Source organism: Dipodomys spectabilis, unplaced genomic scaffold (assembly GCF_019054845.1).
Source record: "Dipodomys spectabilis isolate Male_0828 unplaced genomic scaffold, ASM1905484v1 ptg000085l, whole genome shotgun sequence".
NCBI classification, from domain to species: domain Eukaryota; kingdom Metazoa; phylum Chordata; class Mammalia; order Rodentia; family Heteromyidae; genus Dipodomys; species Dipodomys spectabilis.
Genome location: NW_024870762.1, coordinates 486,999 through 504,375, shown reverse-complemented (window position 1 = coordinate 504,375; position 17,377 = coordinate 486,999). Strand labels below are relative to the sequence as shown.

Genomic DNA, 17,377 nt, shown 5'->3' with positions numbered 1-17,377 from the left:
GCCACTGTCCCTGAGCTTTTTCACTAACGGCTAGTGATTTATGGCTTTTTTGGATGATTAGTTGGAGATAGGAGTCTCGTGGACTTTTCTGCTCAGGCTGGTTTAGAAAGGCAATCATCAGATCTCAGCCTTCAGAGTAAATAGGATTACAGGTACAAGCCATAGGGGACTAAAGTTTTTGTTGTATAGCAAGAAAACACCAGATACTAGAGACTCACCTGTAATCCTATCTACTCTGGAGGCTGACATCTGAGAATCCAGATTTGAAGTCAGCCATGGGCAGGAAAGTCTGGAAGACTCCTATCTCCATTAACCACCAAAAAGCTGGAAGTGGAGGTGTGGTTCAAGGGGCTGACACCAACCATGAGCAAAAAAGCCAAGCCATAGTTGAGGCCTTGAGTTCAAGCCTTGGTATTCTCTCAAACACACTCACATACACAATTATAGAAAGAAAAGACTGGCAGAACAAAATAAAAATCACAGAGCAATAAAACTGTTCTATTAAAAAAGCTATTGAAGGGCTGGGAATGTGGCTTAGTGATAGAATGCTTGCCAAGCATTGAAGCTCTGGGTTTAATTCCTCAGTACCACATAAGCAGAAAAATCCCACAGTGGTGCTGTGGCTCAAGTGGTAGAGTGCTAGCTTTGAGCAAAAGAAGCCCAGGGACAGTGCGCAGGCCCTGAGTTCAAGCCCCAGGATTAGCAAAAATAAAAATAAAGCTATTGAGCTGGGTGCTGATGGTTCATGCCTATAATCCTAGCTACTCAGGAAGCTGAAATCTAAGAATTATGGTTTGAAGCCAGCTCTAACAGGAAAGTCAATGAGACTCTTATCTCCAATTTACCATGGAAAACTAGAAGTAGGGAAGTAGAGCTATGGCTCAAAGTGATAGAGTGCTAGCCTTGAGTGAAAGAGCTCAGGGACAGCACCCAGGCCCTGAGTTCAAGCCCCATGACCAATCAAAAAAAAGGAAATTCTCAGGCATGGAACAACAACAGATATGGGTCTTGACAATATTATACTAAATGAGAGAGGGCAGTCACACACACGCATACACACACACATACACACACGCGTGCACACACACACACACACACACACACACACACACCTGGGCACCTACTTACATACAAAACCAAGCCTGCATGAATCCACTTATACAATTTTTTTAAGTAATCAAACTTATAGAAAGAATATTCATGGTTTTTCTTCCTAGAAACTGGGAGAAAAGTGGAGGGGGGAGGGGGGAAATTGTTACATAATGATTATAAATGGGTATAAAGTTTCAGTTTTGCAAGACCAAGAAGTTCTAAAGATCACTTGCCCAGAGTGAGAATCAAGATAACACGACTGTGTTTGCAAACTATTAAGATGGTTTTTAAAAAAGGGAGGGGTCCTGGAGATTGCATGCTAGGCAAGCGTTTTATTCTTAAGCCACACCTCTGGCTCCTCAATAAATTTTTTTATATTATGTGGTTTTCACCACAATAAAAAAAAAATCAAGTCACGAAGAGTAGAACTTCTAAATTAGATAAGACATCTGAAGTTACAAGAACGGGCTGGGCATTGCATTACCATGTTTAAGGGACGATAATTACATCAGGCAAGCTCGGCTTTGGCAGGGTTGCAGGTTTTCTTAAGAGCAAAGCTACCTGCCCTTTGCTCCCAGAGCCACTAAGGCTACCAAGAAATGTGTTCTCCCAGGTAAAGAGCAGGGCTCCAGGTCTGATTCAGAATTATGTGTGTTTAAGGATTTCACACAGATCTCTATCGCCATTTCAAAATCTTTTCCTTAAACATGGAAAATCACCATTTCTTTGCTGTTTGGTAACATCTAAAGTTTTTGCTGCCAAGTAAAACAATTCAAGAACAAGGCAGCCACTCCCACTGCTCCTCTGACCCCTTCAGAGGTCAGCTGGAGCCAGTCCTCTGGTCGGTCATTTTCAGGCTAACACAGTAAGCTGGGGCTTGCATGTGTCCCCCACCCCACCTTCTTCTCCAACTCTCATTGATTCCTGAAATTCCAGCATTTGAGAGCTACTGTTTAGCATTAAATATTACCTTCTCCCTAAGACCTCATTCTAAACCCAGCATTAAGACAGGAACACTGGAGCTGGGCATGGTAGTTAGTGTACACTTGTAATCTCAGCAAGCATTTGGGCCCAGTGCCAGTGGCTGAGGTCACACCTGGAATCCTAGTTATGCAGGAGGCTGAGATGTGAGGATCAAGATTTAAAGCCAGGGCCACATGCCAATGGCTCACACCTGTAATCTGAGCTACTCAGGAGGCTGAGATCTGAGGATTGTGGTTCAAAGCCAGCCCAGGCAGGAAAGTCTATGAGAATCTTACCTCCAATAAACCACCAGAAAACCAGAAGTGACACTGTGGCTCAAGTGGTAGAACTGAAGAGCTGAGGGACAGCACCCAGGCCCAGAATTCAAGCCCCATGACCGACCAAAAAAAAAGAAAAGAAAAGAAAAAAAGATTTGACGCCAACCCTAGGCCAAAAAATCTATAAGACTCTTGTCTCCAATTAACCAGCAAAAAGCTGGAGTTAGAGATGTGGCTCAAGTGGTAGAGAGCTAGCCATGAGGAAAAGCGAGAGTGGGAAGCCCTGAGTTCAAGCCTCAGTGGTAGCACCTAAAAGCAAACAAAAACAAAAACATAATTCAGTGGTATTCACCAGACATTATACAACTTGTAGATGGAGGGATGGGAGGGAAAAACTGGGAGAGAACGAGGGAAGGAATGACATTGTCCAAAAACAAATGTACCCTTTGTCTGACCTATATACCTGTAACCCCTCTGTACATCACCTTATTTTATAATAACAATAAAAAACAAAAACAAAAACCACACATACAACAAAAGCACTTGGGAGGCTGAGGCAAGAGGAACACAAATTTAAGGCTAGCTTGAGCTACCTAGTGAGATTCTGCCTCGAAAACAGCAAACAAGCCGGGTGCTGGTGGCTCATGCCTAACACCCTAGCTACTCTGGAGCCTGGAGCATCAAGGAATGAAAAAAAAACCTGTCCAGGTGGGAAAGTCCATGAGCTTCTTATCATCAATTAACCTCCAAAAAGCAGGAAGTGGAATTGTGGCTCAAGTAGTAGATTGCTAGCCTTGAGCAAAAGTGTCCAGGCCAAACAAACAGCATGATCATTTGATTTCTGTTTGCTGTTGCACAGAAGTTAGGTAGGGTCTTCCCTGTCTGGCACAGAATAACAAAACAGAAAAAGAAAAGTGCTATATACGTCCTGTCCAGTTCTTTTTGGTCTGGTTGTGGGGCCTGAACTCTGGGCCTGAGCACTGTCCCTCAGCTCTTCAGCTCAAGGCTAGTGCCCTAGCACTTGAGCCACAGCACCACTTCTGGCTTTTTTCTTTTTGCTTATGTGGTGCTGAGGAATCGAACTCAGGGCCTCAGGCATGCAAGGCAAGCGCTCTACCACTGAGCCACCTTCCCAGCCCCTCCTGTCCAGTTCTTATCTTGCCCCTAATCTTTTGTCTGTCATGGGGCTTGAACTCAGGGCCTGGGCACTGTCCCTGAGCTCTTTTGCTCAAGGCTACTATTCTCTCACTTTGAACCACAGTGCCACTTCTAGTTTTCCAGTGGTTAATGGGAGATAAGAGTCCCATGTGCTTTTCTGGCCAGGCTAGTTTCAAACTGTGATCCTCAGATCTCCCCCACCTGAGTAGTTAGGATTACAGGCCTGAGACACCTGTGTCTGATCCTGATTCTGATTCTGTGTGTGTGTGTGTGTATGTGTGTTACTACGTTTGATCTCATTCTGATTCTGTGTGTGTGTGTGTGTGTGTGTGTTACTACGTTTGATCTCAGGGCCTCATACTTGCTAGGCAAGCACTCTACAACTTGACCCCTACCCCCAGTCTTTTGATTACTTTTTCTTCTTTGTTTCTCACACTAGGATGTCTGTCTGTCAAGGTTGGGCTCAAACCAGGAGCTCCCTATTTCTGCCTCCTGGGATTACAGACTTGCTCGGTCACAACCAGCTCTTTCCATTTCTTCTTTCGTTTGTTGTGTGTTTTTGTTTTGGGGTTTTGTTTGTTTGTGTGGAACAGGGTCTTGCTACCTAACCCTGGCTGACCTGGAACTCACTGTGTGTTTCTTGCTGGCCTCGAACTCGCAGTCTTTCAGCTATGGCTTCTGAAGTGCTGATGAAAATTGTTAATTGTGTTTAACATGATTGACTTCACAATGTGGCATATTTTTTATGCCATTACACGATATTAGAGCTAGGCATGGTGGTGTACACTTGTAATCCTAGTACTTGGGAGGTGAAGCAGGAAGATTATGTGTTTGAGGCCAGCTTGGGCTGCCTAGCAACACCTATTTTCAAAAAACGAAGAAACCTGGGCTGGGAATGTGGCTCAGTGGTAGAGTATTTGCCTAGCATGCATGAAGCCCTGGGTTTGATTCCTCAGTACCACATACACAGAAAAAGTTGGAAGTTGCACTGTGGCTCAAGTGGTAGAGTGCTATCCTTGAGCAAAAGTAACTCAGGGATGGTGCCCAGGCCCTGATTTCAAGCCCCAGGTCTGGCAAAAACACACACACACACACACACACACACACACACACAAATAAATAAACAAAAAACAACAAGAAGCAAGGGTAACATTGTCCAAAATAAATGTATTCTTTACCTGACTTATGTCACTCTAATTCCTTTGTAATCACCTTTATAATAACACTAAACAAACAAACAAACAAGAAACAAGAAAGCAAGAAGGAAGGAAGGAAGGAAGGGAGGAAGGAAGGGAGGGGGGAAAGAAAAAAGGAGGGAGGGAAGAAGGTCAAAGAGGGAGGAGGGGAAAAGGCAGGGAGAGAGGAAAAGAAGAAAGGAAGGAGAGAGGAAAGGGAGGGGAGGAGTAGAGGAGGAAAACAAGGAAGGAAAAAGAAAGGAGGAAAGGGAGGGAGAGAGGGAAAGAAGAAAAGGAAGGAAGGAACCGAGGAAAGAAGGAAGGAAAGGGAAAACAAAACACCAGAAAAGTCCCTAGGCTTTACTAGACTTTGCCAGACAGGTGCATACAAGTTTGATCATAGTTCCAGCAGACATGAGCTCTAATGACTGCAGCATCTTCAGGAAGTCTCCCAGGGAACAGGATGGGTCCTTTAGGTGTGGGTGAGGATGGGCTGGGGCAGGGGGAGCAGAAGGAAAGTAGCAGCAGCAGCAGCAGCAGCAGCGGAGCCCCTTCGAGGCCCTGATCACTCAGGAGATGTTAGGGAGGCCCTCGCTGGCAGGTGGGGGCTTCTCACTGTACATAGCAGCATCTGAGATCTGTCTCTCTCCTCCCCCCACCCTCAGCTTGCTCTTCCAGCAGTTTCCCCAGCCCCCCCTCCTCCCCTGCCCCCAAATCCCAGCAGACCACTGAGAAACCCACTGACCCCAGCACAGCTCCGCCTGGGAACACACAGATCCTCAGACAATCGGCCACTTGTCCAGCAGATGGGCACAGGCATGGGCTGGTTGGGAGGTGGGCGGGGAAGGAGGGGAGGAGGGTAAGAGGGTGCCAAGGGGGAAGGAGGAATGGGTATTCCTGGAATTTCTGTCTCCTGAGCCAGGCAGTAAACAGAACCTGAGCACACAGGACTTTGTCCTAGGACAAGCAATAACAGCCCAGGGCTGGGGCTGGGGGCTGGGGGGGGGGTGAGGATGGGGGTTGGGGGGGGAGGCGCTCACCTGCCAGGAGCTGCTCCCTGTAGAAGCTCTAAGTGAAGGAGGTGGTGGAGAGAAAAGGGCCCAGGAACACCCTGGCCCTGCCCAGCCCAGAAAGTCCCACCTGGAGCCGCCAGCCTCTTCATGCCACAGCGCCATGAACCCTGAAGGATGACATCCAGTAGTGACCCCCACAGTTATCAGCACAGCCCCCCCCCAAAAGAGACGAGGCCAACTAGAAGGCCACTCTGAAAGAAGCTGGCCAAAACTTGAACTTGAACCAAATCAGGTCTGTTTGCTTTTACCTTAGTACATAATGAAGGTAAGAACCAACCCCCCCTAAAAAAAAAACCTGGCTCCTTTAACAAATAAATACCGAGGCGTGGAAGAGGAGAGAAGGAAGATGGCGGAATGGTAGTGTACAGCCAGGTGCTGGTGGCTCACGCCTGTAATCCTAGCTACTCAGGAGGCTGAGATCTGAGGATCGTGGTTCAAAGCCAGCCCAGGCAGGAGAGACCGTGAGACTCCTATCTCCAATAAACCACCAGAAAACCGGAAGTGGCGCTGTAGCTCAAGTGGCAGAGCACTCGCCTTGAGCTGAAGAGCTGAGGGACAGCGCCCAGGCCCAGAGTTCAAGCCCCACGACCGACCAAAAAAAAGAATGGTAGTGTACAATCTCTTGTTCTGCAGACTGTAATCTACAGACGCAAGATCACGAGATTAAGAGAGCAATTCCATGTATGCGTACAACAATACGTATGTACACATATTTGCAAGTATATATGTATGTATCGATTGCAATGAACAGCAGTGCATCGTATAAAGAGTGCTGGAAGATGGATGCGCGTATGAAAATGGCACAGTGAAACCATTCTTGTGTACCTTGGTACACGTGGTAATAATAACTTCCAAAGTATGAATCATATAATTCTTCAATGTCCCAAATTATAGTAGTTAATGTATAATAAGCAAGATCAATAACACTGAGAGTAAGTTGTAGATTTTTCTCACCATAAATGATAAGTAAATGAGCTATGCATATGTTAATTAGCCTGATTTAGTCTTTCCACAGTGCAAACATATTTCAAAAAGGCAAATCGGATGCTACAAATACGTATAATTTTTGTCAATTAAAAAAACTAAAATGCTAAAAAAAATTTTTAGTTAAACAAAGAAATAACTTAAAGGTGATAAGGAACTAGACTCTAGTGGCTCACACCTGTAATCCTAGCTACTCAGGAGGCTGAGATCTGAGGATTGCAGTTCAAAGCTATCCTGGGCAGGAAAGTCCATGAGACTCTTTTTTTTTTTTTTTGGGGGGGGGGGTCCGGTCGTGGGGCCTGAACTCTGGGCCTGGGCGCTGTCCCTCAGCTCTTCAGCTCAAGGCTAGCGCTCTACCACTTGAGCCACAGCGCCACTTCTGGCTTTTTTCTTTTTGCTTATGTGGTGCTGAGGAATGGAACCCAGGGCCTCATGCATGCAAGGCAAGCGCTCTACCACTGAGCCTTCCCAGCCCTCCAGGAGACTCTTATCTCCAAATAACCACCAAAAAAAAGCAGGAAGTGGAGCTGCCTAGAGCAAAAACAAAGCCAAGTGAGAGCTTAAGGTCCTGGGTTCAAGTCCCTGTACTGGTACACATACATGTACACATGCACGCACGCACACACACACACACACACACACACACACACACACACACACACACACACACACATCTCTAAAACAGAATCCAGCAGAGAATTTCTCAATAAACCAGATTGCTAGCTAGTATTCTGAGTGACAGACATATCCTAGGTGCTCAATCAATATCTGTTGACTGACTGAAGGACAGACTGGGGTCTGGGCTAGAAATGGGGCTCAGACCCCAAAGGACAGCAGGAAGGAGCTGAGGGCTGGGTGAAGGAGGAGAGGAAGGCACTTCCATCAGCAGAAAGTAAGGAGCAGCATTACTTCAGAGGTAAGACAACATAGGGCACAATGCAAAAGCCTCTTAGCTAGATAAGATTGCAAAGTAGGGAATAAAGCAGAGTGCAGAATGGGTGTGTGGGTGGGGGAAAGGGGAAGGTCAACCAAGGGCTCTTTATTTAAGACAAGCTCTTTCTAGCCCCTACTGGCCTCAAATTCAGATCCTTCTGCCTCAGCCTCCACAGTACTGAGATTACAGATGTACACACCCATACAAGACTCTAGGGGGGGAGGGGGAGGAACAGGCTTAGGGGCAAGGAGGGACAAAAGATCAAGAATTCAGGAATCTGAAAAAGACATATTTGGGGGTTGGGCACCTGGGTGGGGCTTGCTGGCTTTGGCCCCGGCCTGGAAAAGCAAGCTGTTTGCAGCCAGGAGCTCCTAGAGAGGAGGAGTATTGCCACAAAGATGTCAACTGATGAAACCGGAACTGCGGTGGTATCCAGAACTAATCCCCTGGATGGGAAGACTGACACCCAAACAGCCATCTAGTACGCCCACTGAGTCAGACCCCAAGCTGCCCTTGAAGAAAAGGAAACACTGGGCTGGAATGGCTTGTTTCCCTGCAGCCCAGAGTCCCTGGCTTGGGCTGAGTTGTCTTTCGGTGCCTGCTCAGGCTGGACCCGTTTCTTATTCCAGGTGTGTCCTTCCCAAATCTGAATGTGAGTCACTGGGGGAAAGAGGATTCGATTAGCAGACACTCAGCCAGACTGCAGCTGTGCCCCAAAGCAGGGTGTGGGGGCTGAGCAAACCTTTCCCCTTGGGCAGACTGATGGCCCAGCACCCTCTTATCCTTCCTGCATACCGCTGCCTCCACCCCCACCCCCTTCCCCCTCTGGAGCTTAGGGTGGGTGCACGGCCGCCACAAGTTTCAGATTTCAAAACTCCTTTCATGGTAGCTTACCTACGGCAGAGGCTGAGAATGGAGCTCAGGATTGCTTTCACAGCTACCTAGTCAGGGCTAGGCCAGGGCAGGGCTCTTGGAGAAAGGGGTTGCCGTGGGGGGGTTGATGCAGAGATGGGGTGCTCCTTGGAGGCTGTGGGAATGGGGTACAGAGGGGCACAGCACGGCGGGTTCTATGTGAGGGGCCGTCCTGAGGGACAGCGGATAGTGAGGGCACCCCGGCGGGCAGATTCCGGGAGAAGCTTCAGGATGCCCTAGGTTGGTTTGGTCGCTCCCCGACCCTAGGAGAAGTGTTTGGTAGCCCAGAGCCTTCTGTTCACTTCTGCGTCCCCTGGGGGTCGTGCTGGACCCCTGGAGGTCACATGGGACACACGCTCCCCGGAGATAAGACACACCCATCCGTTGCTCAGGGAGGAAAGTCCCGGGAGACATGAGCAGGGGATCTGTTTTCCCAAAGCAAAGAACCTCAGGCTGAGTAATTAGTAGAGAGGAGAGCTTTTCCTTAGCTCACCCTTCCAAGACTGAAAGTCCAAGGTCCAGCACCTCCCTGGATAGCCCGGTCACCACGTGGCAGGGGACACCGCGGGACACCGCAGATGAGGCTTTGTGGATGAGAGTGGGGAGGGGCCAGGCGTGTGTGTGTGTGTGTGTGTGTGTGTGTGTGTGTATGTCTCTGTGTGTGTGTGTGTGTGTGTCTGTGTATAAAACTAAGGACAGCATTAACCCCTTCCAAAGGGCAGAACCCACAAAGACCTAACCAGCACCCCCTAGGCTTCACCCCTTCTTTCTCTACTCCTTCCCTCCCTCCCTCCGTGCCTCCCTCCCTTCCTTCCATCCTTTCTTTCTTCCTTCTTCCTTTCCTCCCTCAGTCTCTCCCTCCCTCTCTCCCTCCTTCCCTCCTTTCTTCCTTCCCTCCTTTCTTCCTTCCCTTCCTCCCTCCCTCCTTCCTTCCCTCCTTCCAGCCTTTCTTCCCTTTCTCCCTTTTCTGGAACAGTACTGGAATTTGAACTCAGGGCCTAATGCTGGCTAGGCTAGGGCTCAACCTCTTGAGCTACACCCTAGCCTGAGGCACTGCCTCTGGAAGATTCCACCACCCATTTATGAAGATTGTGTAAGGAATCTCACTGAAAGCTGCGGAACAATTGAGGGGGTGGGTTGTTCTGATTAAAATATAATCTATGGCTGGGCACCAGTGGCTCATGCCCATAATCGTAACTACTTATAAGGCTGATATCTGAGGATCATGGTTTAAAGCCAGCCTGGGGAAGGAAATTCTGAGACTCTTATCTCCAATTAACCTCCAAAAAAACCGGAAGTGGCACTGTGACTCAAGTGTTAGAGTGCTAGCCTTGAGCAAAAGCAGCTCAGGGACCGGGCCCAGACCCTGGGTTCAAGCCCCAGGCCAGGCAAAAAAAAAAAAAAAGAATGACAGGAAGGTAAAACAGGCCACTGGTGGGGTAGAGGGGCTCAGGGGAAGCAGGGAGGGTAGATAGGGCCAGTGGGGTGACTATGGCAGAAATACTAATTATGCATAGATGAAAATAGACCAATGAGAAGCTGGGGCTGGGGGCTCAAGTGGTAGAGCACCTAGCAAATTTGAGGCTCTGAGTTCAAACCCTAGCACCATCACCAAAAAAAAAAAAAAAAAAGAATCACAAAACCTGCTGACATTGTATTAGGAAGGATGGGGGTAGCCGGGTGTCAGTGGCTCACACCTGTAACCCTAGCTACTCAGGAGGCCGAGGTCAGAGGATCCAGGTTCAAAGCCAGCGCGAGCAGGAGCATCTGTGAGACTCCTATCTCCAATAACCACCAGGTAGAGCGCTCGCCTTGAGCTGAAGAGCTCAGGGACAGCGCCCAGGCCCAGAGTTCAAGTCCTATAACTGACAAAAAAACAAAAAAAGAAGGGTGGGGTGGGAAGAGGAGGTAGGAGAGACAGATGGAGGGGGTGAAGTTGATGGAGTACATTGTATCCAAGTATGGATGCTGCAGTGACACTCTCTCTCTCTGTCTCTCTCTCTCTCTCTGTATGTATACATACATATATATGTTAATAAATGAAACTTTTTTTTTTTTTTTGCTGGTCCTGGGGCTTGAACTCAGGGCCTGGGAACTGTCCCTGAGCTTCTTTTGCTCAAGGCAAGTGCTCTATCACTTGAGTCACAGCACCACTTCCAGCTTTTTTGAGTAGTTTATTGCAGATAAGAGTCTCACAGAGTTTCCTGTTGGGGGCAGCTTCAAACTGGGATCCTCATATCTCAGTCTCCTGAGTAACTAGGATTATAAGTGTGAGCTACCCGCACCTGGACAAATGAAACCATTTTTTTTTTTTTTTTTTTTGGGGTCCGGTTGTGGGGCCTGAACTCTGGGCTGGGCGCTGTCCCTCAGCTCTTCAGCTCAAGGCTAGCGCTTACCACTTGAGCCACAGCGCCACTTCCGGCTTTTTTCTTTTTTCTTATGTGCTGCTGAGGAATCGAACCCAGGGCCTCATGCATGCAAGGCAAGCGCTCTACCACTGAGCCACCTTCCCAGCCCAAGACTGAACTTCTAATGCACAAACTTTTGGGGGACCAACCCAAACCACAGCACCTATCTTTCATCAGCCATTGCAATCAACTCCAACAGACTTTACACACCAGCCACAAAGGAGCTCTGCAAACAGCTGTCATTTCTCCACACCCCTGTGGGGTCGGCAAATACCTGCCCCCTCTGCTAACTGCGGAAACCAGTTTCAAACCATCTTCAGAATCGATTACAGTTTTAAGTTGTAACTTCAACTTTTCCAGTCACTTCCCAACCTGAGCCCCTGCAAAGAACTGTGGAATGTATAAACACTGCATCTGCAAGGAAAAAAGAAATACTTCCACGACAGGCCCAAACCCAGTAAGACTATTAGAGCTTTTTTTTTTTTTTTTTGCTGGTCCTGGGGCTTGAACTGAAGACCTAGGCGATGTCCCTTTAACTATTTTGCTCAAGGCTGGCATTCTACCTTTTTTTTTTTTTTGGTGGTTAATTGGAAATAAGAGTCTCAGTTGTTTTTTTTTTCTGTCAGTCATGGGGTTTGAACTCAGGGCCTGGGCACTGTCCCTGAGCTCTTTCCACTCAAAGCTAGAGCTCTACCACTCCAGTCACAGTGCCACTTCCGGTTTTCTGGTGGTTAATTGGAGATAAGAGTTTCATGGACTTTCTTTTTTTTGTTGGTTGTAGGGGCTGAACTCTGGGCCTGGGTTCTATCCCTCAGCTCTTCAGCTCAAGGCTAGCACCCTACCATTTGAGCCACAGCGCCACTTCCAGCTTTTTCCTCATTCATGTGAGGCAAGCACTCTACCTCTGAGCCACCTTCCCAGCCCCTTTCATTGCCCAGACTGGCTTTGAACCATGATGCTCAGATCTCAGCCTCCTGAGTAGCTAGGATTACAGGTGTGAGCCACCAGCACTGGGCACAATCCTCTACTTTTTCTGGTATTTACTTATTTATTTGTAGGTCGTGGGGCTTGAACTCTAGGCCTGGGCTATCTCTGAGCTCTTTAGCTCAAGGCTAGCACTCTACCACTTGAACCACAACGCCAGTTCTGGCTTCTTTTTTTTTTTTTTGTTTATGTGGTGCTGAGGAATCAAACCCAGGGCCTCACGCTTGCAAGGCAAGAACTCTACCACTGAGCCACCTTCCCAGCCTCCTCTACTTTTTCTACATGCAAAATATGTAAGGGTACAGGTAGAGGAGGCTGAGGGAAAGAGATGAATTTGGTAAGTAAAGAAAGCTCTAGAGGGCTGGGAAGGTGGCTTAGTGGTAGAGTGCTTGCCTCGCATGCATGAGGCCCTGGGTTCAATTCCTCAGCACCACATAAGCAGAAAAAACCGGAAGTGGTGCCGTGGCTCAAGTGGTAAAGTGCTAGCCTTGAGCTGAAGAGCTGAGGGACAGCGCCCAGGCCCAGAGTTCAGCTCCCACGACCGGATCCAAAAAAAAAAAAAAAAGCTCTAGAGCTGAGGTAGCGCCCACAGGTAGAAAGCTTGGTCTAGTATGTCCTAGTCCTAGATCTAGAACCCATTCCTGAAAAAAAGAAAATGAAAAGGTTAGGGACTCTTGTTCAGTAGGAAAACGATCAAGGTAATTCCACAAACCCTGCTGGGACCCTTTTGCCATGCTGGTTCCAAGGCACCAGGGAAGTGTGAAGAACTGAATTCCTGCACAGCGCTCACATCCATTTCCTTCTGAGCCACCGCTGCTGTGCACCTGGGTTAGCCGGAGCCATAAAACCCCATAGCAACCCATCTGGAATTCTGCATCCACAGGTGATGGACATCTGCTGAAGGCCGTTGGCTTTGGATGCGGAGTGTCTTCTCTATAGAGACCGAGGTCCTTTAAGTAGAAAGGATGGATGGACCAGGACGGCAGGCTGGACTCCATGCAGGCCACTACCCAGCACATGGCTCTCATGTACCCCGGTTGTGAGGGAAGGCTGGAGGAGCAGGCTTCCTGCAGGAGGAGGAAAGCTGGGAAAGACATGGCTGTTGAGCTGGGCATAGCAGCACATACCTGTAATCCTGGAGAGTCAGATGGCTGAGATTTGAGGTTCATGGTTTAAAGCCAGCTTGTGAACTGTTAGCTCCACTTAATAGCAAAAAGCAAAAGCTCAAGTAGTACAGTACCAGCTTGAGGAAACAAACAAACAAAGCCAAGAGAGAGAAGAGGAGATACAAGGCCTTGAGTTCAAGCCCTAGTACTGGCAAAGCAAGCAAGCAAGAAAGAAAAGAAAGAAGGAAAGGGAATGTACAAGAGAGAGAGAAAAAGGGAGGGAGGGAAAGAAGAAGGGAGAAAGGAAGGAAGGAAGGAAGAAAGAAAGAAAGAAAGAAAGAGAAAAAAGGAAGGAAGAGAAAGAAAGTAAGAATGTGTATTCATCCCCAAGGCCACACGTTAAATAATGTCCATTATTGATCTCAACATCCCTAAGTCTGATTTTTTCCTCAGGATCTTAAACTCAAGTCTTGGGTGCTGTTCCTTAGCTTTTCCCTCAAGGTTGGCACTCTACCACTTGAGCCACAGCTCCACATCTGTTTTTTTGGCGGTTAACTGGAGTCTCACAGACTTGCCTACAGGGGCTGGCTTGGAACCCTGATCCTCAGATCTCACCCTGAGGAGCTAGGTTTACAGATGTGAGCCAACGGAGCTAGGCTTACAGATGTGAGCCAACGGCGGCACCAGGCCCAGCCCTCACTTTGAATCCTGAGATCCCTAAGGGGGAAGAGCCCTTCCAGTTATATTTGGACTCCCTGCCCCCCCAACACACACACACACACACACACACACACACACACACACACACACGTACGTATATATGTATATACCCTGCCAGTGACATTTTAGCAATTGGTAGCCTTCCCCTTCATCTCCCAGGGATCTCCACAGTAACCCCATAGAGAGAGCACCCTGAATGCCCGGTCAAAAGCAGCCTGCTCCAGCCAAGCCTATTTCCTGACCAGAGATGACTGTAGAATTTCCATGAGAGAGAAGTGATGGGCAGTGAGGCCAGCTAGGGCTCGGGTGTGCTCCTGCTCTCCGTGGACTTCACCTCTGTGGACTGTGCCAGTCTTCATGGCATTAACAACCACCATCACCACCACCACAATAATAATAATAACAAAACAGGCGCTGGTGGCTCAAGCCTGCAATCCTAGCTACTCTGGAGGCTGAGATCTGAGGATCAAAGGTAAAAGCCAGCCAGGGCAGGAAAGTCCCGTGAGATTCTTATCTCCAATGAACTACCAGAAAACTGCAAGTGGTGCTGTGGCTCAAGTGGTAGAGCATTCACCTTAAACTGAAGAGCTGCAGGACAGTGTCCAGGTCCAGAATTCGAGCCCCAAGACCAACACCACCACCACCAAAAAAAAACCCAAACAGGGGCTGGGAAGGTGGCTCAGTGGTACAGCGCTTGCCTTGCATGCCTGAGGCCCTGGGTTCGATTCCTCAGCACCACATAAGCAAAAAGAAAAAAGCCGGAAGTGGTGCTGTGGCTCAAGTGGTAGAGCGCTAGCCTTGAGCTGAAGAGCTGAGGGACAGCGCCCAGGCCCAGAGTTCAAGCTCCACGACCGGACCCAAAAAAACAAAACAAAACAAAAAACCCAAACAAAACAAAACACCAACAAACCACACCCAGTCACTGCTCAGTGTCAGAGGCCCATAATAAATACCGGGGGGCAGGGAACCCCAGCTGGCCTGGCCCTGCCCTCATCAGGTGACCTGGCCTCCTTGCCCCTTAGCCTCTGTTCTGGGTCCTCCCTCTAACCAGGAGCCAGATGTGGGCCGGCCGTGGGAATTCTCAGCCAGGAAGGCGGAAGCAGTGGTTTCACCCAGGAGCTCCCTGTTGTCAGGGCCGCAGCAGGCCAGGCAGGAGGCTCTGCTGGTTTATGTGTGGCTATATAAACAGACAGCAGGCAGCTCTGGTTCCTGACAGAAGATAAGGCCAGAAGACTCAGGAAACCTCCAGGCCCAGCCTCTGCGGCAGCTGAGCTTCCCGCCTGTCATGTAGTGTGCATTGTCTGTTGTGTGTGTGTGGTGTTTGCTCAGGTGGGGCCCCTCCCTGCCTGGGCCAGGGATTGCTTCACATGATGCCTGGTGCACAAGGGGTTAATGTGGGGGCTGGAAGATAAACAAGTGTGCAGCTCCAGGGCAATAAGACCTCCCCTGAAAACACCCTGCAAGCCAACCCACTATCCCAAACTACACCCCTGCAAGCCAATCCACAGTCCCAAACTACACCCCTGCAAGCCACCTACTGCCCCAAACTACACCCCTGCAAGCCACTCACAGTCCCAAACTACACCCCTGCAAGCCAATCCAGTCCCAAACTACACCCCTGCAAGCCACCCACTGCCCCAAACTACACCCCTGCAAGCCACTCACAGTCCCAAACTACACCCCTGCAAGCCAATCCACAGTCCCAAACTACACCCCTGAAAGCCACCCACTGCCCCAAACTACACCCCTGCAAGCCACTCACAGTCCCAAACTACACCCCTGCAAGCCAATCCACAGTCCCAAACTACACCCCTACAAGCCACCCACTGCCCCAAACTACACCCCTGCAAGCCAATCCACAGTCCCAAACTACACCCCTGAAAGCCAATATACCATCCAAAGTGTTAGGTTTTTAAAAGGAGGTTGCTGAGTAAGAACCACACCACGCACGTGGTATTCAGGTAAGGGGTAGGTTTATTCATCGTTCTGGCTGGCACCAGGCCATGTTGGCCCTCCATGTGGCTGGGAAAGACCTGGGAAAGAGCTGAGAAAGAGAGAGAGCCGGGAAAGAGAGAGCTGGGAAAGAGCTGGGAGAGAGAGGTGGGAAAGAGTGAGAGAGCTGGGAGAGAGAGCTGGGAAAGAGCTGGGAGAGAGAGGTGGGAAAGAGTGAGAGACTGGGCCTGGGCTAGCCCTTATCTAGGGTATGGGCGGAGAAAGGTGTGGCCACATCAAATTCAGATGTGACCTCTTCCAGGTGTGCCAGTTGCCTAGGTAATGCAGGTAGTGGTGGAGACCTTGCCTGGAGGTTGGAGTCTGCTCGCCATCCAGGAGCGGACCTTACACAAAGCTATAGCACTGCCAGACATCCATAGTCCAAAACCATAGCATTGCCCAGGGCCAGGCTGCCTCTGGCTCTCTCTCCCTTCCTTCTTTTCTTCCTTCCTTACTCTTTTCCTCGCTCCCTTTCTCCTCCTTTCTTTGCTTCTTCCTTTCTCCTTCCCTCATTCTCTCCCTTTTGCTGTTTCTCTTCCTGTCTCCCTTCCCCCTCGCCATTACTCCCCTCCTCGCTCCCTCCTTTCATATTTCTTTCCTTTCTTTAGTGTTGATTTTTATTTTCTCTTCTTTTTGCTAGTCCTGGGCTTGAACTCCGGGCCTGGGCACTGTCTTTTGCTCAAGGCTAACACTCCATCACTTGAGCCACAGCGCCACTTCTGGATTTTTCTTTTCTTTTTTTTTTTGGGGGGGTCCAGTTGTGGGGCCTGAACTCTGGGCCTGGGCAGTGTCCCTCAGCTCTTCAGCTCAAGGCTAGCACTCTACCACTTGAGCCACAAAGCCACTTCCAGCTTTTTTCTTTTTGCTTATGTGGTACTGAGGAATCGAACCCAGGACTTCATGCATGCAAGGCAAGCGCTCTACCACTGAGCCACCTTCCCAGCCTTCGTTTTGGTCTTGAGATCAGGTCTCCTTATATACCTAAGCCCACATTGGCTTGGAACTCTCAATCCTCTCATCTCAGCCTCTTGAGAGCTGGAATTATAGGAGTGTACCACTGCACCACTACACCAGGCTATTCATCTATTTTTTATTTTTGGTGGTGGTGGTGGTGGTGGGGCTTGAACTCTGGACCTGGGTGCTGTCCCTGAGCTCTTCCACACAAAGCAAGTGCTCTACCACTTGAGCCACAGTGCCAATTCCAGTTTTCTAATGGTTAATTGGAGATAAGAATCTCACAGACGTGTTCGCTTCGGCAACACATATACTAAAATTGGAACGATACAGAGAAGATTAGCATGGCCCCTGCGCAAGGATGACACGCAAAGTCGTGAAGCGTTCCATATTTTTAATAAAGCTACTTTGCCCACACACACACAAAGAAAGAATCTCACAGACTTTCCTGCCCAGGCTGGCTTTGAACTGTGATCCTCAGATCTCAGCCTCCTGAGTAGCTAGGACTATAGGCGTGAGTCACTGGCACCCGACTCATTGCGTTTTTTTTTTTGTTTTTTTTTTTGGGGTCCAGTCATGGGGCCTGAACTCTGGGTCATGGGGCCTGAACTCTGGGCCTGGGCGCTGTCCCTCAACTCTTCAGC

General features: G+C 48.9%; 1 non-coding gene across 1 annotated transcript; it reads left to right on the top strand.

The window, feature by feature from the left end:
* The first annotated feature begins 17,022 nt into the window (after positions 1-17,022).
* Positions 17,023-17,129, top strand: LOC122111565. The gene has a single exon (XR_006148016.1). It is a non-coding gene; the product is annotated as a U6 spliceosomal RNA (small nuclear RNA).
* The last annotated feature ends 248 nt before the right edge of the window (positions 17,130-17,377 follow it).